Source organism: Mixophyes fleayi, chromosome 2 (assembly GCF_038048845.1).
Source record: "Mixophyes fleayi isolate aMixFle1 chromosome 2, aMixFle1.hap1, whole genome shotgun sequence".
Classification (NCBI taxonomy): domain Eukaryota; kingdom Metazoa; phylum Chordata; class Amphibia; order Anura; family Limnodynastidae; genus Mixophyes; species Mixophyes fleayi.
In genome coordinates, this window is record NC_134403.1 from 308,989,542 (window position 1) to 309,013,034 (window position 23,493).

General features: G+C 41.3%; 1 protein-coding gene across 6 annotated transcripts in view; it reads left to right on the plus strand.

The window, feature by feature from the left end:
* The first annotated feature begins 12,589 nt into the window (after positions 1–12,589).
* Positions 12,590–23,493, plus strand: part of CDKL5 (cyclin dependent kinase like 5) — a 324,391-nt gene continuing 313,487 nt past the window's right edge. For 5 of the 6 annotated variants that reach the window (XM_075196518.1, XM_075196523.1, XM_075196521.1 and 2 more), the window contains exon 1: positions 12,590–12,673. The gene's annotated coding sequence lies outside the window, so the exon portion shown is untranslated. The remainder of the gene's footprint in view (positions 12,674–23,493) is intronic. The other variant, XM_075196520.1, reaches the window with a different exon arrangement.

Genomic DNA, 23,493 nt, shown 5'->3' on the forward strand with positions numbered 1-23,493 from the left:
CTGTTTGGGCCTATAAGAGGCACTTCCTGGATCAGACATGTGCTTGAATATTCTGCCTGCTCAACTCCTGCTACTTGCTGCACTTCCTTGCATTCGTGACTACCCTCTTGTGTACCAACCCGGCAAACGTCTGACTATCCTGCTTGTGTACCGACCAGGCAAACATCTGACTACCCTCTTGTGTACCGACCTGTCAAACGTCTGACTACTTGCTGGATATGTACTCAGCTATTGGGCTTCAGATAATACCACTAGTATCGCTACACTCCCTTTGTTACATATTCCTCGCTTTAGCGTCACCAAGTATGGGGACTGACTTTGTGAGGAACACAAATTTTCGTAACAACGCATCTGTATTTTTTTGCAGCATCACGAGTCTATATTCTACTGAGAACTTGAAAGGTTTCAGTGCCATGTGAATTCTCTGCCTAGGAGATAATAGAGCAGAAATTCTGTAACCCATTGTCACAAACGGAACCCAATAGCCAGGAATTTATGTAGTAAACAGGATTTATTTTGATATATATAAATCTTAAGTATCCAACAAGTGAAATCCAAAGTCTCAAGGCAGATAAAGGTCTGGTAGAAATATCACACAATTGTAATCCAAATCACAAAAGGGAGCAAGGTTCAGTGAAAGGCTTCAAAACAGGAAGTGCCTTTGCTAGGGCCAAACAGAGAATGAGATCCAAGATGAAATCTTCATAAGACAGTCCCAGCCATCTTGAATGAGGGCAATTCTAAAGGCAAGTTCATAACAGGCAAGTTCATAACACCTATTTTATGGCGAGACATTCCTTCTCCATAGTGGCCTATTTTTGTTCTCTAGGAAGTACCACAGGATTTTCTATTTTATCTTCCTTCTGCGATAAGACTACACCTAAGCCAACACCGGAGGTATCAGTTTGGCGGAAAAACCTTTGGGTAAATTCAGGTGCTTGTAGAACTTGAGATGAACAGAGGGTTAAGATCTAACCAAGTAGGTTCTGCAGAGTAAGACCTGGCTAATCTATCTGGACAATTTTTTTTTAACATGGAACAAAGCAACACAATACCTTCAGAATTTCACTGTAGTGTATTGATTAGGTGCTCTTCTAGGTAAATTATACCTCACTCCTTATTCCCTTTAAAGATTAAAACAATTCATACATTCATTGCTAAAATAACAGAGAACAGCTGCCCTCTTATGGAATAGTTTGTGCTATATCCAAAATGGTGATGACAAATCACAAGAAAAAAAGGGGACAAAGAAAAGACGCTGTTTTCTGACTATTTCAAAACAACAACCAATTTGTAATTAAAACATTAATGTCATGTAAGTAAACATCAATAACACATAAATATTGCATTTCCACAACATATAAAATACTCATCCACTGCAATTTATCAGATAGCATGAATGTAAGTGGAGCAGCTCTAGTGGCGTAATGGCTTAGGAATCGTCTGTTGTAACGTACTAAGCCCAGAAGGTTCTTAACTGCAATTTCTTTTCCAATCTTGGCCAATTTTTGACTGCCTCCACCTTGTCTAGTTGGGGTTTTACTTCCCCTTGTCTGACAATGTACGCCAAATATTTGGATCTCTCATGACTATGGCACATTTTCCTGGATTAGCTGTTAATCCTACAGCTAAGACTGCCTCGACTTTGGCCAGATGTGACTTCCAGTCTGGGGTATAAAATACTATATCATCTAAATAAGTGGCTGTGAGGTTGTAGCTATTCATTCATGGTCCTTTGGAAGGTGGCAGAGGCCCCATGCAACCCAAACATTAAAAGTTTATATTGGAAGAGACCATCAGGGGTAAAAAATGCAATATTTGGCTTGGCTGTGGAAGTGAGGGGAAGTTGCCAATAACCCTTTGTTAGATCAAGAGTAGACAGATAAGCACCAAAAGTCATTGCAAAACCTAATTGTCTCATTAGGTTTTGGAACAAGCACAATGCGGCTGTTCCACTCACTAGTGGACTCCTCAATCGTATCTAGCTGGAGCATTTTCTCGATATCTTTTCTCATGTGAGCCCGTCTGGCCTCAGGATTGCGATACGGCTTCTGCTTTAGGATAACTCCTGGTGGAGTGGCATTGTCGTGTTCAATTAAAGTAGCGTGACCAGGAATGGAAGAGAAGACATCCCTGTTCCAGTGTATCATTTCCTCAGTCTGTTGTTTCTGCTTAATAAACAAAACTGGCTCTATGGGCACTTCAGACTTTTCAATGCCAGTATTCACTACCCGGGGAGAGGTGTCCTCATCATACCAAGGTTTAAGGAGATTGTCATGGTATATTTGCTCCTTCCTTCTCCTCCCCATCTTATGGACCTCTAGGACTTCAGATGGAACTGGTCAGTGAGCAAAAAGTTTGCTTACCTGGGTTAGAACCAGGACAAGGACTTTGTCCCCAGGCTTGAAAGATCGAACTAAAGCATTTTTTTTTTCATAACTCCTCTTCTACCGTTCCTGAGCCTGTTTTGCATGTTTTTGTAGTATGGGCCCTATCTTTCCTAGCCTCTCACATATTTGAGACACAAATTATACCAGATTTGGCTCCCTCAGGCCTTGCTGTTTCCACACTTCCTTTAACATATCCAAAATACCTCTGGCTGTCTCCCGAACAATAATTCAAAGGGACTAAACCCTGTTGAGGCCTGGTGTACACTGGTCTGTGAGAATATCCTTGGGTATTCCCAAGCATGTGAACATCAATAAAAGTTCTTTAGTTGTGGTGCTGGGCTTTATCCTGGGGGTGGTTAAAACCTGGAAACAAGTTCTGATCAGGTTTAACTAGCCCAGTGTACACATGACAATGAAAAGATTTTGCTGGTCTTGTCCCATTTGTCAGAGAACTTGTCCCAAAACCATGTTCCCTTTGAACGGATGTCACGGGCACTAGGAGTCTTTACCCAGGGATCACCAGGTGATAAGCTTACCAGAGCAGTATAGGTGGTAATATGGTACTCTGGTAGCGGGGTGATCACGGAACAGGAGACAGCAGATGATAGAGATGCTCGGGAAAGTCTATGACTAGCAGCACTGGTAATATATATGTAGTAATACACGAGGAACTGAATGGACAAAGGACACGTGAGGGTAGTCAGTGGTCTGCGGTAGCAAGTTCTACCACTGCTATAGTGAGGAGGAATGTCCAACAGAAACGAGGAGGTGATGAGAGTCAGCGGTCTGCGTTTAGCAAGTTGTACCGCTGTCTGGGTGAAGGAATGGGATCCAGGTGAAGGTATCCGGGAAGTCAGTGGTCTGCGTTAGCAAGTTGTACCACTGCTATGTGAGAGGACACTGGAACAGGTGACACTGGAAACAGGAATCAGTGGTCTGCCACTAGCAAGTTGTACCACTGAATATATATGTGAGGAGGAGCACGGGGAGAGACTGCAATACAGAGGATACACGGGCACCTTGAACTTGATCCACAATGACATGCACAATATAGTAATGACTGAACAGCACTGCAATAATACAAAGTCATATAAACTATCCGGGCAAAAGATAACACAGTCAATGATGGCAAAAGTCTCAGCGGATAGTAAGCTCCAGAGGAGAACAACTCAGTCCAGCAAGATATGCAATACACCAGCACAGTCAATGAGAAGTATGCATACCGTGGTTCAGGAGCAGGCTGTCAGACAGGAGTGCAGAGATACCTGAACGGCTGGAGGCCGGCAGGATGCGAAGTCCCTGGAGGGTGAAGCGGTAATCAAGTAGGTGCAGCGCACAGGTAGGTAGACCAGCAGGGGAACAAATACTCAGGAAGCAGTAGTATGTAGAACTGGACTCCTGGAGGACCCTGAAGAGTAGCGATGGTCTAGACGAGATGAAAGCAGTGAGGCGCAGATCCGATGCAGACTGGCGAGTAGAGACCAGCAGGAACACTGAGAAGCACGGAGAGCGGATCAGCTGCTGCAGACACGAGTAGAACTGAGGAGTAGCAGCCAGCAGGACTCTGCAGGTACACGGAGGTAGCGGATAGCAACCAGCAGGTGCAGCCACGATGAAACACGGGAGAGTAGAGCTGAGCTGGAACTGTTGAGCACGGAGAGCAGCGGATAGGAATCAGTTGTAGCAGTCTCGAGGAAACACGGGAGAGTTGAGATGAGCTGAAGACTGTAGCGCACGGAGGCAGCAGATAGGAATCAGCCAAACAGTCACGATGAAACACAGGAGAGTTGAAGTGGTCTGAGGACTGTAGTGCACGGAGGCAGCGGATAGGAATCAGCAACAGTCACGATGAAACACAGCAGAGTTGAAGTGGTCTGAAGACTGTAGTGCACGGAGGCAGCGGATAGGAATCAGCAACAGTCACGATGACACACAGGAGAGTTGAAGTGGTCTGAAGACTGTAGTGCACGGAGCAGCGGATAGGAATCAGCTAACAGTCACGATGAAACTGCATGCGCAGACCCTCAGGATGATGGACGGCCACGGTTCCTAAACACACGGGAAGAAGCACTCACAGTCTGGTGAGTGACAACGGATAGTCATGGACCTTGTGGGGCCGCTGGAGATATCCGCTCATGGGCACCAATATAGGCTAGTGGTGCTTGACTATGTGACCAGATATCCAGACCGAGCTGAGCTGAGCTGCAGCCTTTCACCTGAACCACTCAGGAGCACTCCTGGTTGCCAGCAGAATCACTGGTAATTTGCTTGGAAGTTACCAGTGATTCTGCTGGCAACTTGCTTGGAAGCCCCAGTTAATGGACCTAATGGATGGAGCCCACCATCACTCTACATCCATAACCCGGCTCATCAAGCAGATTTCCACTGTTCCTGCCCACAGAGTTCTGTTTTCTTCCCGCCCACTTTAAGTTCCCAAACCAGTCCTATATATATATGTATTTATTTATATATATATATATATATATATATAAATATTTTATGTATTTTGCCAGGAAGAATCTCAATAGCACAGTCCCAAATGCGATGAGGTGGTAGTAATTCAGATTTTCATTTATCAAATACATCTGGAAATGATTGATACTGGAATGGAAGCAAAGTTTTGGCACTCACGGAGAGAGGCATCACACTGAGTAGAGGTTTCACTTGTAGCAGGCAGTTAGAATGGCAGATAGGGCCCTAGGACAATATCTGAGAAGAGGTCCAATCGATTTGAGGAGAATGCGAATATAACCATGGAAGGCCTAAAATGATGGGACTGGTGGTGTGCGCCAATACATGAAAATAAATTTTCTTGAAATATAATGCTCCAATCTGCAGAGACAAAGTTTCCTTCTGGCATAGAATCTTCCCTTTGGGAATCAGGCTTCCATCAATAGCGGTAAGGACCACAGGTGTAGCTAATGGACAGGTGGGCAGAGATAAGGATTTGACTACCAAGAAGAAAATAAAGTTCCCAGCTGCCCCAGAATCTAGTAATGCCGATAAAAGTTTGGAACCAGATGGTCCATGGAGAATTACAGAAATGGCACAAATAGAGGAGGAACTGATACTTGGAGAGGATTTAAACACCCCTAACCTAACTCCCCGATCACAAGTTAGGGTTTGGCATTTCCCTGCCATTTGGAACAGGAAGCAAGAAGATGCCTGGGTTCACCACAGTGAATACATAATTTTTTAGATATTCTTCACTGTCTCTCCTTTGGGGACAGCTTGGCACCACCCAATTGCATTGGCTCGTTAGAGGTACTTGGAGACAGGGGACAGCCGTTGTGCAGATTCTCTTTCAGATGCTCTTTACTGACAATGGATATCCACCTTGTGACATAATGAGATAAGAGCGTCAAGTGTAGAGGGTAACTCTTGGGGCGCCAATACATCTTTAATTCGTTCAGCGAGGCCTCATTGTTCCATTGAAGTTCCAATGACAGAGTTCTGAATTGGATCACGTATTGGGTGAGGGTTTTGGAACCCTGACGCAGTCTGAGAAGACTAGAGGCGGCCGAAGAGACATGGCCTGGTTCATCAATTTTTCTAAATGCAGACGTGAAGGGAGCAACATCTTGCAGAAGGGAATCATTCCTCTCCCAAAGGGGCAAAGCCCACGCAAGAACTTGTCCTGACAAAAGAGATATAATATAAGCGACTTTAGAGTGGTCTGTGGAAAAGTTCGAATTGGATTTAGCATTGACTCAGGAATCCCCAACAATCTCTGGGTTCACCGTCAAATTTTTGGGGAGTAGGCAACCACAGGGATGTGGAACAGCTGACAGAAACCATGGGCTTAACCTCTGTCTGAGAGACTGGTAATGATCGGTGATAATCGCTTACCCGATTACGATAACATTGACACACAGGACACCTACAAGGAAAAAACGATTGAATGAAAAAACGACAGGTATATTAACATACTTACCTTAAAAACGACTGTGCACATCTCCGATGGCAGCAGAAGGTTGACAGGACCATCTTCCAACTGGGCCCTTATAAAGACAACTGGCTGAAGATGATCCAATCACTGTGGAGCAGAGGTTTTAAAGGTTCCCGGGGTAGCGCATGCACAGACCACTTGGCAAGATGGCAGCCGATGATAGAGGAATGCCAGGCTGAACAGCAGATAGTGGTAACTAAGGGAAACCAATGAACACAATAAACAGCACGGAACTAAACTGGGGAGATGTGTGATACACATGCATGCACACATGCATGCATCAGGAAATAAATTGGCAAAAAAACCCACAAGGTACTGAACACAGGGCCACAACAATCAGTTGGTTAATGAGGCAGCAGGCTTGGGTGAAACAAGATATGTCGGGAAAGGTTCAACAATGAAATCAGTTTTCTTTCTTTCTTTGGGTCATCAATTGTGTCTTTAGAGCGAAGTCTGCATCTGAGCACTTATAGCAATGAGAAGGATCTGCTTTTACCTGGCTTATTAGATAAGGCAAAAAAAAATAAGTTTCAAATTTAGCCCTAGACTATGATTTTATGCACTATGTTTTGTATTTATGGAGGCCTGAAAGGGTGGGCACAGTTGTATATCTTTCCTTTGTATACTCCATTTCAAATATCTGTTGTAGAACTTTTACAATATATTTCCAGTGTTGTAGAAATTCCTCCCACACTGGTGGCTCTTTAGATATGTTTTTCTTTTAACATTAGTTTGAATTTGAATTAACATTCCACACATTTCTATAGATGTTACCTTTGAACTTGAATTAAGGGCCATCTCTGTGCAGGGAAGCTACAGTTACTACCTAATTCATGCAGCCTGTTTTTCCAGTTGCAAGAAATGAATTGCTAACAAATGTTCAGTGGTTAGTGTATCTAATAGGATTATGGAGAATTGACAATTAAAGAAAAATGTACCCTTTAAAGGCAACATATAGTACTATTTAACTGAGTGTAATACATGTTGAACTTGTTGGAATATTATTAAATGTAAGTATACCAAGTAATATAATTCAAAACTGCTGGGGGTTTTTGTTTGTGAATAAATCAACCATAATAAGAAGGCTGTGAATGGCCACTTTCTGACTAATGTGTCTGAGGCATAATATGATTTGGATGTTTAATACAACTTCCTCACCACCCGTGAGCAGCCTAGTCGCTCGTGCAGGGCCACCATCAGGAGGGTAAGGGGGGTACTGTTGTACCGGGCCCGGTACAACAGCGCAACATATACTTACCTGGGGGCCCGTCGCTGGTCTCCGCTACTCTGTCTTCAGCCTGGCTCTCACCGTGACAGCCAGGCACCAGGATGCGATCGCAGGGGTGGAGGAATCATTCCCCCTGCGATCATGTGATCTGTCACAGGCAGATGCAATGAGCTCCTGGTCTGCAAGTTGACAGCGCAAGTGGTACAGGACACTCCTGCTTCAGTTTCTCTGGAAATTGCTGCTAGGAGAACTTAGCTTTCCCAAGACACCCAGTGGTGATGCAGATGAGTCTGCACAACATTTTGAGATTTTATTCTGGTCTACAAGAATTGCCCAACAGCTCTTTCATAAAATTAACTACAAATTCTATGAGGAAGGCCATTAGCGGCAATTACATCAAAGTACACAGACTTGTGTGATGGTGGATTCCAGAGTGTAATTGTAGACATTTAGGGGTAAATGTATCAATCTCCGGTTTTGTCAACTCGCGGGAGTTCGGCAAGATGACAGCTTAAATTTAAAGCGGCGCTACCTTGTAAAGGGGAAGTTTCCCTTTACAAGGCAGCGCCGCTTTAAATTTAAGCTGTCATCTTGCCGAACTCCCGCGAGTTGACAAATCCGGAGATTGATACATTTACCCCCTAGTGTCATATATCTGAAGCAAGGGGAATATAAGGGCCCTTTGATTTTTCACCATCTCCACTATTTAACAATATCGCTTCTTTGGAGCTTGAGGAATTCTAAAGGTGGTTTAATTCACAGTACCAAATATATGACACTAGATGTCTACAGTTACACTCTGCCGCATTCCCCTTTCTTTGGGTTTCTATATATGCCTTTTGATGTGATCATTCATATGAACCTAAGGATCTGTTGTCATTATTTTATTGTTGAATGGGTGGGCGATACTGATGCCTACTGCTGAATAACTATGCAACGAGTAAAATCAGCTGTAGGATGCATTAATCACGGCTTGTCCAATAAAAACCTACCGACCACCAGACCAATCGTGGAACCAATGACGATTGGAACCAATGACTAACCAGGAGTGCCCTTTTTAAACTCGTCCATTCACTAACCTATCATCAATATCCCTGAGGAAGCCATCGGCAAAACGTGTTGGATAAGTTTTGCATCTCTGCTCTGCTACATGCTCCAGATCGGAGCTTACAAAGGACCAGTGATTTCACCTTTTACCGCATACGAATGCACAACTGGACGGAGTCGCGGCCGCGGCTAATCACCCATCTATTGCACTACACCAATTCGTACCGTGGTTATTCGGACGAGAAGCAGCCCGGAAGAGAGGACATCAATTTAACCCTTAAACAGGGTAAGTCTTACTCACCTTAGCGCTTGAACCGCAGGACTCAAACTGGTTTCTGGTTCCGTCTAAGGGTGGAGGAATACCTCCGGCACTTACTCCCACTCCACGTGGAACTTGTCTGTACCGTTGGACTTTCATTTTTATGGGACTGAAACCGACTGATCCAAAGAGGAACTGCAATTCCGGGATCTGACTTGGTTACTGGTTGCTTGCTTTATTTTACCAATATCATCGCTCTCTGTTTTATGTAATATTTGAGTGAGATGTGGCAAGCGAACCTTTCTATGTGTGCCTAAAAGGGTCACTAATTATCTCTGTATAATGTGTTGAGATATTCTACACATTGATGCTAATCCCTATCAGTATCACTTTAGGTTGCAACCTATGTTCATATATCCTTTTATGATTTATGTTTTGATATACCAGTAATAAAATTGGTTATTTTTCTACTTGAACCTTATTATCCTTACATAATCAATGCGCCAAGGGGACCCCTACTATTTATAATCCAACTTTAAGGAGCGGAACTTACCCTTTTCTCTTTGTTCCCTAAGGCAGCTGTTTCTGCACACTCACATTTTAGGGAGCGTGGACCTCAAATCCCTTTTTGCTATGATGACAGTGTAGATTGCGGGTGCTGAGATCTAGCTGAGAGAAGGGAGCTAGCTGATGCTGTTATGCTTGGTAATATTTTGGGTAGAATGGCATGTTGGCAATTTTATGTTTTTCTACAGTAAACTTTCACCTTTATTAGAGAGGTGTTTTTTTCTTTAAAAAGGTACAAGCTTTTTATATAAATTTTTGTTTCCCTGACTTAAAAACAACTATGCACTTGAACATAGGCTTTAGCACATGAGGTAGAGGAATTAGTATCATCATGACTGAGACTGGAGTGTGACAAGAACAATGACACCCATCCTGTTTCTGTATGAGCTATGGCACAGTAGGATGTCACTGGAGACTTCTAAGAACACTGACAACCCTATTATTACAAATTCTGTTTCAGCACTGAACCCTGCCACCTCTTCTGTTTCTGAGTGAGCTATGGCACAGTAAAATGTAACTGCAGATTTAGAAGAACAAGACTGCCAGTCCTATTATTTCTATTTCAGCACTGACAATTAACCATGGAGCAATGGAGCTCTCCTGAATGTCACTGGAGACTTTGAAGAACACTGCTACCCCTTCTTTTTCTTTTCTACATATGACGCTGCCCAACTGCACTAGAGTCTGCCAAAAACCGTGCTACCCCTTCTGTGTCCCTCTGTGATACAACGCTGGATCACCGTGGAGGGTGGTACTTATAGAATCCAAAACTCGTGAGATCCGACTACGTAACAATGACGTTTTACCTCGTTTTCAATTCCGAGGGCGAGCGAAAGTACTGAGCTGGCTCGGTATTCGGATCTGCTAAGTTCGGGTGTGATTCTCAGGAAACCCAGCCTGAGCATCTCTACTGTGATATTGCTTCTCAGACTGGCTCAGGTATTGTTCTCTTTGGTCCTCTCCAGATCATCCCCAGAAACTTTACAGACTAGGCTGAGCTCTTCATGTGCTTGATCAGTGTCTGTAGATCCTCTGCGACTTGCTCTGCTGTATTTCCTGACAGCATGAGCTCATCAATGTACTGGTAAACACTGCAGTTGATCTCTGGACTGACCATTTCTAAATCTCTGTATACCAGGCCGTGACAGATTTTGCACTGTGTTTATAGCCTTGGGAGACTACCTGTAAGGTGTATTGTCTTCCTTCCCAGGCAAATGCAAACTGAGCTTCACTCTTTGGTGCTATTCGGATAGAGAAAAATTAATTAGCCAAATCGATTACTGCATGTCATTCTTTTGACATGTCTTGTATTTTCTTAGTTATCATGTCAGGAACTGCTACTGCCAGAGGGGGTGCTACTTTGTTTAGCAACCTATAATTGATAGTGAGTCAATATGTTCTGTATGGTTTCTGCACTGGTAGAGGGGTAAATAATAGGGGCGACTTGCATCTCTGAACACCCCATCTTTCAACAAGTTGTCAATAGTCTGTGTAATCTCGTCATGACTTCTCCTGTGTGCAGTAGATTCTGATTTCTCAAATGTCAGTCCTCAACAACTGCCAAAAGGGTGTATTTTTCAGTATTTCTGCTGATGTTGACGTAGTAGCAAAACAATGCCAAATTCAGCAATTTTTACTGGGTCATTTGTACTGAATTAGTTACAGCACATGCCTAGAATTTTACCTTTTTATGACCACAAATGGCAGACAACTGATAATTTACGGTTGCAGAAAACAAGTGAGAAAAGCTGAAGCTCTTTCATTGGTGAGCGCTACCTATAAGAGAAATAAGATACATTTCCAAATGTATACATGTTATAACAGGAGGAATATCAGGATGAACCATCAAGAAAAATGGGCAGCACTCTAAAGGGCATATTTAAGAAAGCACGATAGTACTCTTACCGGCAAATTAAGGTCCCTCCGTGTCCTCCGCAAATTTATTAAAGGTGCATCACAGCAGATATCGTGGATATCTGCTGCTTTGCACTCCTCTTCGTTTTTGGGAGCAGTCACCATTCAACAGTATGGTGACTGCTCCTGCCCGCAATCTAAACTTTTTTTTCGGAAACTTGTCTTGAAGCTGGCGTACATTATCATAAATTAAAAAATCTAATGCTGTCAGCTCTGCTCTGAAGAGCAGAGCTGGACAGCGCATATGTGGAGGGATCACATGAACCCTCCCTGTCACTCACCGCTCTCTCTGCAAACAGAGCGGGGATGTCTGTGCGCATGTGCATTTCTTCGAACTGCACATGCGCAATTAATGTATGAAAAGGAACGAAGATGACCAGTAGGAGATCCTGAGACATCGCGTTCCGAAGAGGGGGGTATGATTTTTTTTATCACAGATCCGTTTTTCATAAATTTGAGAAATAGTTCAATCCTTATCCATGCGATAAGGATTGATAACTATTTCTCGGTTTAGCCAATGATTGATAAATGTGCCCGAAAGAGAGAGAGAGAGAGTTATTTCAACAACAATAATCCTTTTAGGGAACGTACAGTACTGATTGATACGTTTTAGAAAAAATATTGTCACACCATGGTTTCACTTGGTCACAAAATATATTTCTGACAGATGATTTGTAACCCAATGAGAGCTCTATAGACCGATGCATCCTCACACCTGGTAGGAATAGAGGCACCAACTACATTAGGAAAGGATTGTACACATTGTTGAATATTATTAGTGCGATAAACCACCTCTTGCACCAACTCCAATGATACCAATATAGTTACTCTGTACAGTGAGTGGGCGGGTTATATGCTGGCCACGACCCTGCCTGTCAACCATGACCATTCCGCGACGCCTCCACTGCCGGTTGTCTAGGAGACACGCGATTCCCCGCCCCTAAATATTTCCCTACCGATCCCATCCCTCCGCATTCCACGCCTGCAGTACTTCCCGCCCCCTGCAATGTGTGCCTGTCACGGTTTTCTATTGGCTTTCTCTGCGGTCAGTTACAAAGCTGTTTTCGATCTCTTCTTTTCATTGGTTTAGCGCTAGAGTCGCTCAGAGCCAGAGCGCAGAGGAGACGCCGCTTTGCAGGAAGAGTAGGCAGGTGTTGGCGCAGAGGGGCGTCACTAGAGGGCGGAGTCGGGGAGTGTCCAGGACGAGGGGGTGTGGTTTGTCCTTTTCTTCTTCTTGCTGCTGGTATTGAGTAGTTGCCTGATAGGAAAACAGCGGCAGAGAAGCGGAGGAGGAGGTGCGGAGAGGATCACGGGCAGAGGTGAGTGACAGCACTGGTAGCAGCAACAGGAGCTGGGCTTCCCTGGCCCCCAGGCACTAGAATCCCCTTTTCCTGTGCAGACACATAAGAAACACAACCCATATACACCATTTATGTTTCTACCTTCCATTTGGACCCCTATCTGCCTTCTTTCATCTCATGAAATCACAGCCCTGACGCCCCCCTCACAGCCTAACATCTGCAAGAACGACACCTGACAGCATCCCACTTGCACTGGTGCCATGGGTACACTCATGCCCAGGCCACATTGTCACTAATTAGCATTCTGTCAGGCTAATCATTGTCGTTATTTACGTTTGTCCTTTTCCCGTGCTCATCAGCTGCATCAGAGCCCACCCTGGCATAGCATGCATTGGCCTCATAATGCATGAGCTCATATGTAATCAGTCTCTATCAATGTCTTCCATTTGATAAACACCTAGTGGCATTTTAGGTTAGTTAGTATATGCATTTATTTTAGAACCTGACAATATTTTTGCCAACCTGACTGTTGCAGTACATATGTCCTATTTTTACAGCATGGAATGTGCAGTTTCTCTCTCTCTCTGGTGGGTAGCATGAGTAATGCTGGGATGGCACCTTTGCAGTAGCACCTATTGTTATTCATACATTGGGTGGGAAGGGATAGGTCCTTATACCCAAACTATTTTTAGCATGCTTCATCAGTATTGGCTCCCGGGGAGATAATTTTATGCATTGTTTATAAAATGTACTTGTTTACAGAATGATTATTCATAAAATCATGATTTAGTATATGGGGGTCTATTTGCTGTTTACCCTTTCAGACTTTTTAAAAATATTTTTCACATGGCCACCACCATACCTGGTAAGTATGCTAGTCATATTTCCCACTGACTCATTATCACCCATATATTGTTACCCTACTTTAAGTTGTGTACTATTATTATTTTTGACTAACCTTTAAAAAGCCAAATGATTAAATTTGGTATTAAAAAGCTAAACATTTATAATGTTGTTGTATTTGTTTAGTTTTGAGTTCCCATTTTGACATTCAAATATTTATTTATTGCAATTTTTTCTGCAGTTTGTGCTTTTACGTGTCTGTCTTTTACGTGTCTGTCTTTATAGTAACTCCTTGGTACAAACATTGTGTTTACTGTGCTGTGTAGAAACCTACACACCTACCTTGGTCACTCTTACAATATAATTAACATAAGTGAAAATTTTGCAGTATCAATCGATACAACTGTATTTTATTTTACTTGACATACATTTGGCCACAAGGCTGTAAAATAGCTTTATAAACATTGTTGTACAGGAAAAATGCATAGTTTGTAATAATTGATGTACCTAAATCTGTATACAGATTCCATAACATTGAATATATATTGTTGTGAAAATGGCTTTGTTCATTTATTTTTGTGGGGATCCTGAATATTGTCAAAATGCACAATTATCTAAATCCTTGTGCTGTCGGTATCCACCTATTGCTGACCTGATTTCCAGGTTTGATTGTACTCGCAACTAATTTTAACTGGGGAGCATCTGTTTAAACTGTATATGAGTGGGGGAATTCTAGTTCAGCCCTACCGCCATCCCTCCTAACTGGTTGTTTATATGGAAGTCTATTAAGAAAACTCTCCTTAATATTTCTTTTGCTGATATCACACCCCAAGCAAAATTAATAAATGTAACCTCAAATTTTCTTATCAACGCTTTTGGTCTTGTGATTTACTTGGCAATAAGGCTTACATGCCATGGCAAGCAGTTTACTCATTCTATGGATTGACCTATTGTGGCTCTTTCTATCTGCAATTTGAATGCAAGAAAAATAGTTTTCATATCTCACGGCATTGCCTTGTCTGGATTTTATTTATTCTATGGAATAGTTGGCGTCCTCTGTAATCCAACGCCTATATGAGTGAATTGATAATGGGGACTATGGGTTTCCCATTTAGAGTCTAATGGCGCCTCTTGCCCATTTATCTGATGTATATATTTTTAACATCTACATGTCTTTACATCTGGGTGCCACTGTTGTATTCATCTTACATCTGCAGTTCAAGCGATGTGACAACTCCTACTTTTAACAAAAGCAAGGGTTGTATGTGGGGCAAAACCGTTGCTATATGTAACTCGCGTCTTAGAGACAAATACAGGACAATAAATATGGGTACATTTTAGTTTTATTGTGAAATTTTCCTATGAAACTGGGGAAAATGCCTTATTGTTTACTGTGATAGCTTTTTTTTTTTTTATTGACTGGAAAAATGAAATATTGCATTAATTTAGTATTCTCTGTTCAGTGCTGTATAATTGGTATATAAATAAACAATAATAATGTATTTCTATAATCTACATTGTATTTGTCAACTATTGCTAACATAGCTGTTACAGATGCAGTGTTTAGTAAGTGCAGGTTACTGGTTGCATGTACAGGCACTGGAATGTGAAAGAGAGTGATGTGTAAGCAGACATTACTTATTGTTAACAGCCAAATTTTTAATCTTGCTAGCGTCCATTATTCAATAGATAAGTATTGGCTGGCACTAACTTTTTAATGAGTCATCTATAAGCAGAGTTCTTTACTTTTACTCAATAAAATGCTTTATAATGTATACAGTAATGTGTGCCTGTATATTTTATAAGTGGGTGTCTTTCTACATCATCTTGTGCACGATCATAGTCTAATTTTATACATTATTTGTCACTTTTCAGTAACTTGCGCTTCTTCTTCATTTATTCTTTTTTTTTTTTTTTGCTGTACTAAGTGAGCTTTAGTTGGATGTTTTCTTTGGAGGTGCCAAGGTCCAAGATATTGGCTGGATGGGCCATTAAAACAGTCAATTTAAATGATAACTCCTACTAAAATGTAGTTTTTTCCCAACATTCCCTCTCCCTCCAGAACTGTGAAGGCATGAAGGCTTTATATCTGGTAGGAAGGGGAACAAACCCCCACAGTTCAAGAGAGCTTTACCTTGCTTGTTCTGCAACACTTTAAAATCAAAAAGCGTTGTGTTAGTTTCTAACACAGCCATTGGCTCTGGCCATCAGTGTCACTGTTACAAAGTTATACAACATTATTTGAACTCCTGAATTCCAGATAGGTGTTCCAGATTCATGGGAGAGTGGGGCATCCTCCCGCATCTGCCCACTTCCTTGTGACATGTAAAATGATGCCTTTGAGTCATTACATCATGGGGGCAGGGCCAAATGATACAATTCGCCAAGCCCCGCCCTCCTTCATCCACATACACCCCACCTCCCATCCAGGAACTCCCGGTGGGGAACATCAAAAAGTCAGCAGGTATGACTAAAGTTTCAGAGATCTGTCCAGTTTTTGTTTTTATTTTTAATCTTTGTTCTTGCATATAAACTAACTGCACTGATATTTGTTGGATAGTCATTTTATGCACTCCTTTAAAATTATTAAGGAAACCTTTATCTTGCATAAATGTATGTAACAAATGCATCATGTATACCATTAAATAGAGAATACTTTTTACTTGCATATAAAATAGTATTAATTGCACACTATTGGTCAAAGCAGATGCAGCTTTGGTGCTGGTTTCCCACCCTATTCCACTGCCTATGTCTTAGAGTAGATACAGTCTGATGAAGAAGAGCACACTAACAGCCTTATTTTACATTCTTTATCCATTTCATTTATTTTTTCCTCAGGCATCAATTACTAATTAATATGTTAACTAAAAACTTTATTTACATACACATGGGAACAGAGAAGTCGCCTTCATTTACCCGGTTGCTGTGTTTGTGCAGTTGTCAGTGAAGACACCTATTACCTGTTGCTCAGGGTTGCAGTCAGATCTTCTTACACTAACTCCCTGCTACAATATATGTCGGCAAAAAGCCTTTTTGTCTTTCAGTTGATCTGTTCTTTTGATTTCTTGGTATTTCTCATTCTAGTTTTTGTAATGTGGATACTTCTCGAAAAAAGTTTCAATTAAATGTTTTTGTCTACTATTTTGTGGCAAGCTACAAATATTTGTAAATTAGAACTGGAGATGTATGGATACATTTTATGTAAGTGGATTATATGTTTACACTAGCTGGAGCAACCCTTGTTTCTGATACAAAGTAATGATGGTAACTAGTATAGTTAACTAGTGCTCCATGAAAACAGCTGAAGCAATAAACTGGTTTGTAATGTGGTAGCTATTTATTTGCTGCTTTCATGAATCTACAAATCCACTTCACAAAATTAGAATATCTGTATCTTATAATGGCATACATCAATTTCCCCTCCCTTTCCTAGTGCATGCTAACTTGTAAGAAGATTTTATGAAGTTTGCTTATTCAATGGCCATATGTGAAAATGCCAAATACACTAAAATGATTCTCTAAATAGTGCATTCATTAATAAGGGCATTCTACAAGTAGTTTTCATTATTTGCATATGCCATATTGGGCTTGTACTCATGGGCTATATATCCACTAGCCGTGCATTACCTGCACTTCTAAATAGTTTTTTGTTTTTTTTTATTACTATGAGAACACTTTGTTCATGCTCCCTGGACTGCTGAACAGACGCAAAACTAGTTGCATTAAAGATCTCTCCAGCATCAGTGAGTATTGACAAAGCTTTCTTCATAGTGATAAATAGATCACTATTTAAAGGTTGCGTAAACCAAGTTCACCTTCTCAGTAACATAGTGCAGGGCAACATACCATCAGGGGTGCTGAGGGGGGAGCAGGTACAAAGTACTGGTGGGCCTGCGCCTGCCTCTGTTGTGGGAAAAGCCACCAACCTGGTGGGGCCACACTTTTTTCTGCAGCTATTGAAAGGGCCACAAGAAGTTGCTGTACTGGGGCCCGAAATTCCTCTTGGTGGCAATGTATGCCATGTGTGACAAGGTGTGAGTACACAGACCCTATAAGGAATAAATAGGAAAAGGGTGGGATCTGAGGGACTGTTGCTCAAATTGAGTTTGTTTACATTGGAAAAAGGCTCCTTGGAGATAATCTAAGTAGTAGTTATAAAGATTTGTCGAATGAGCACTTTTGATATCCATTTCAAAAGGACATTCATAGTGACTGGAGGGAAGATTTTTACCACTGCAGAGGAAAGGAATTTGGGAAGATGCTATGAAGGGGAGTTGCTATGGACCAACTGTATTAGTAAAAGAGCAACCTGACACACTTCATGGGCCTTATTGGGGCCCTCTAACCTTCAAAGGGGTGCACCCTTAATCTCAGTAATACTTAAAAACAATGCATTTTATCAAAGAAAGGGACACCTATCAGGAGGCAAAACAAATCTGACAATCAAGTAGGAAGGAGCTGGGGGCCATTTGTGGAGGCTCAGGGGGGCCGCCTGTTGCCCATCTCTGAACTAGACAATAAAAGGGCGTTGACTTCTGAATTCTGGGTGGGTCTCCCGGACTCCCGGGAGAGTATGACTGTCTCCCACATCTGCCCACTTCCTAGTGAAGTTGGCAGAATTAAATGCAAAATGCCCCAATTCACCAGGAATTGTGGCATTTGGCCCCGCCCCCAGCTGAAAAAAAGGACGCGTATGCGTCATTACGTCACGGGTGCAGGGCCAAAATGTCGCGATTTTTGGAGCCCCGCCCCTGGCAGCTCCCGGATCATACTTGCCATAAGTTGGCAAGTATGTTTTTATATTCAACTAGCAAAAGTATCTTGGTCACTGATCAGTGAGAATTTCTAGCTGAAAGATTAAAGTATTGTTAAGTAGATATGTTGTGATTAATATCCAAGGTTTTGCTTTGTGGATGAATCTTAATGTAGTTGTTTTGAGACTTTATTCTCTATAGAGATAGACATTTAAGTGAGTTACTGCGGAAATCAATGTAAACATTAAAAATAAAGTGTAAAGTAGTGGTTAACATGTCTGAACTGATATAAGACTTCCAGGGCATATTTTTTTTTAAGTGTTTTGTAATGGCGTGTATGCTATAGGTCAGTGATGGCTAACCTGTGACACTCCAGGTGTTGTGAAACTACAAGTCCCAGCATGCTTTGCCAGAAGTTAACTAGCTGATAGCTGGCAGAGCATGCTGGGACTTGTAGTTTCACAACACTTGGAGTGTCACAGGTTAGCCATCACTGCTATAGGTGGTTTAAAATTGAGAGTGGGAAGTATGGAGGTAGATTTACCTAACCATCTAAATAGGAAAAGTGGAGGTGTTGCCCATAGCAGCCAATCAGATTACAGCTATCTTTTATCTGGTTCGTTCTAGAAAATAACTAGAATTGGATTGGTTGCTATGGGCAACACCTCCACCTTCCTTTTTAAAGTGTGTAATAAATTTACCCCATAATATTAAGTATGCCAAAAACAAATTGGCTGCTTCATCTCGTATTACAACTATGCTTAGAAACACACACTGCATCTATTCTTACCTGATCAACTCTGTGATTGGCTGTAGCTGTTTGTATGCATCTCAGGAAATAATACATTTGTATTTGGATTTTTTATTTACTGATATTAATGTGAGTTATCATAATGGTAGCTTTACCAATTCAAACAGGAATATGGCACCTAAACTGCAATAAAACTGTGCTCCTGATCGTTATGAAAAATTAACTAACACTTTGCAGTCTCTAAACATATTATGGGGCAATGTACTGCATTATTCATATAAAAAAGATCCGTAAAACATATGATGCCTGATTCATTAAGAAGTGTAATTGGTGATTTATTTATTTTTTGGCGCATAATTACTCTGAGCACGCCCAGAACCAGACCGTACGCCACAGAACGCAGAAACTTCCAATTCATATTTTAGTGCAAAAGACACTTACTACAGCCTACAATTTCAGGGAGGGAATAGTGTGGGGAATGGGCACTTGCCCATAGTCATTGTACAGTAAAGGGCTGGCAAGCCCGAGTGCACGCAGCAGCGTCCGACTCAAGTTCTGGGCATCGCTAAGATATTTGTTTTTCAGTGGTATCTCTTGCTCCAGCTACACATCTAGTCAAAGTGCTGATTACTATTAATGACGACTGAGTATGTATGTTACAACGTATTTGCATTCAGGAGAAACTGTAAAAAAAATTGTTTATGTGCAGCAGACACTACTTACATACTAATAAATGGTTTTTCATGGAGGCAAAAAATAATTTTTATTGTTTTGTCATTAATGACTTTTATTAACAAGTGAACATTTTTTTTCTGTGCGTTCTTTTCTGAGCTTAGTATATGTATTGGAGGTTTGCAGTGTCTTTTCTAGTAGGGCAGAGCAGACATACACCCATATTCATCACCACACGTATCTTCACATCCACTTCTTGTTGAATACAGACGTGCGTATACCCGTTTCACGTGCGTAAAAAAAACACAAAAAAAACCAAAACATTCATTACGTTCTTTTTACGTGCCTTAATGAATCGGACCCACATGGTGTTCTAAGCAATGTCTCAGTACAATCATGTTTTGATTTAAGATTTTGGCCAGTTCATTCTTTTTGCAGTCTTAAGTGTTTTATTTTGGGAATAGCAATTTGTCACTTGTGACACAGTTTTCACCAAACTCAGCAAGGCATTCCTTTTTTTTTTTTTTTTTTTTAATTCAAAATTTTTTTGTATTGGTTTCCCCCTCTGTTCTCTTATTTCATGACCAGAAATTGATTAGGAGTCCATAAATCCTTGGCAGAAATATATTTTACACGCATATGTCTGTATTTTCCATGAGTCATTTGGCTGTATGGCTTTCCGGCTCAAATTTGAAAAGCTGTCAACCCTGTTTTAAATTGACTTTTGGTAATTAATTCAGCTTGAGGAACTGTTAAGCATTTGTCCAATTTATGTTCCTCTCTGTGGGACGGCAAGTAAGACGTTAATTACAGTGTATATATACTGTGATTTCCATTAGAGATGTGTTCTTTACGCAGTGCACAAAGCTGTGCCATATTTGAATGTAGAGTCCGAAAATTTTACACTGATAACCCCTCCATTGGATCATTTTGCTATGCGGTGGGTGTCCATCCATTGTTTGTAGCTAGAATAAGAAACTGATACTGCAGATATTCTGTTAATTAGTACAAATGGCGTCACAATTTGTGGGCAGCAGATTGGCTTAGTGGTTAGCGTTCTCCCTCACAGCACTGGGGTTATGAGCTCAATTCCTGACCATGGTCGTATCTGTGTGGAGCTTGTATGTTCTCCCTGTGTTGTGGGTTTCCCTTCGCACTCTAAAAACATACTAGTAGGTTAATTGGCTGCTATCAAATTGACGCTGGTCTGTGTGTGTGTGTGTATGTTAGGGAATATAGATTGTAAGCTCCAATGGGGCAGGGACTGATGTGAGTTAGTTCTCTGTACAGCATTGCGGAAATAATGGTGATATATAAATAGCTGGTGATGATATGATTGATTTATACTTGACAGTCCTTCAAGATAGTATAGTAATAGTATGTACTATTGATAGTCACTACTTGTCACACTGTTCAACAGGAGCAACTATAGACACTGTGCATAGAAAACCTTTAGACTAAAATATGAGAATGCAGCTAAATAACTGTTCTGTTGTTGACTTTCGCTGCTTCTGTAGCATGTTACGCTGGGGGGCTAATGCAGAGTCAGACCTACGTTCGTTTGTTTAGCGTTTACATGGTGCTGCTTATGCTCACAAAATAGCATGCATATATGCGTATGTAGACATGTACACGTCTGAAACTTGTGCAATGGGGGAGGGAAGGGACAGGTAAGTGTAGACCATACTTGCCTCTGGGAGACTTGCCAATTTTGAGAAGTCCTCCCAGACTACCAGCAGAATAGGGAACCATCCTGGACACACTTCAATGTCTTCTGAGGTGGGTGGTATGGGGCCTTTATGACTCAATGCAATGATGAATTGTGTTATTCGACCCCCTGCACTTGTCCCTTTCACCTTCTCTGCAGGGACTCCTAGATTGGAGGTCCAAAAAGTAGGTAACTATGACGTTGATCAAGTAGAGTATGGGTGGTTTCTTGCAAATGTGAGTCTGACCTGGATAAAAGGGTATATGCACCTGTCAGCCGTATCCCTTTAAAGATCCATGTTGATGATGATAAAGACATAGGGGCATATTCAATTCTCGGCGGAAACGCCGAGAATCTCGCGGTCCGCGCACAATTACCGTTATTACGGTAATCGTGCGCGGAAAAACAGTTAATACGGTAATTTACTTGCTGAATTTCAGCTCCCTGAGCCGCGAGCTGAAATCCAGCTAACTATTACTGTATTAACGGTAATAGTTTTTCCGCGGCGCGGGAAAAAAAGAATTGAATATGCCCCATAGAGTATTAAACACAATATGACAAGACCCTGGGACATTCTTCATGGATTACATTTATAGGTCACTACAACTACCTAACATTGCTTGGCCACTGGAGATCATCATAATACTGTTCTATGATGATGCATTCTATACAGACATGGGATACTACCATACCAACCCAACATGACCTGATCACTGGACATGAACATAGCACAATTCTATTGAATGTTAAATGAAGATATGTTATAAATTACTGTATACAAGATAAGAAAGGAAATTGAAAGATCACAAACCAGCGATAACAACGGAAGTGGTACTGAACAAAAGGCAAATCCTGTATTTGACAAATCTTCAAAACCTAAGGTTTTCCCTTGAAATCTGGGATCTGCGTTCACTGGACAACCTCAGTTATCTAAAACATTAGAGCAGAAAGATGGACATTTTGTTGTTTACAAAGAAGCATAAACATCATGCTGGTTATCTGGTATGGTGCCTGCAAGCTGCTCCACTAGTTTTGCCATCTGTGATCTTGCTGTAAATTTACTGAACTCGTGTCTTTTTAAACTTGTCTGAAAATGTCCATTTTCTTTTCTTTTTGTGTCACTTTTTACATTAATCCCTCCAAGTCTGTTTTTCTAAGCTACAGTATGTGAGAAGTCTGACACATCTAGCAGAATTGGACAATATTTGGCTCCCAAACTTCATCTCATCATTGTTAGTAGCCTAATTAACATTTTTACCACTTTATTATTCATATATTTATTATGAATAAACATAATATATAAGTAGATATACCTCTAGTAGTCCAGCAGGAAACTTGACAGAAGAATTTGAGTATTATTATTTTTTAATTTTTATATGAACCACCCACTCTTACTAACCAGACTTGCTGGGTCCCATCCCTGAGACCGCCATGATTCAGTAGAATCAGAGGATATTGGATGATTAATACTGCAGCTAACAAAAGTGGAAACGCCAATATAAAGTGACTTAATAGGCTGTTGGATCACCACGTGTGGCCCATATACAGTGTAACATAGTTATCCTGGAAGACACCTTTTCTGATGGGAAAGAAATGCTGCAACATGATTGGAGGGGGGGGGGGGGGAGATGATCAATAAGTACCAATTAGCATTGACCTTGCCTTCTTAGGGAAGGACTGCACCCAAACCAAGCCAGTAAAACACACCTAACAACACTACGGAAGCAATTGAACACTTCATTGTTGGAAAAAGGCTGTAAAGATTTTAGATTAATGCCACACATGCTCTCGTCCACATCTCTTTGGGTGGCAAATGCTGTAAAATATTTGTGGGTTCTTATGCTTACTAATTTTGTTAATATAGAGATGTTAGGTGGCAGATACAGTTCCTGGTTTAGTTTTTACTATAAAACATCATAAATATAAATCGGGCCTCATGATTATTAGAAGAAGAACAACGCTGTTGTTGGTTCCTAACACATAGGCTATATACTGACTCAGCCCCCAAATTGGGTGTCTCTACTTAGAGTAGGTGACAGGTTTATTGTAGTATAAACTAGTAGAAGTGTGTCTTTTTTAGTTTTCTTCCATTTTCTGGAGAGCATTCCTA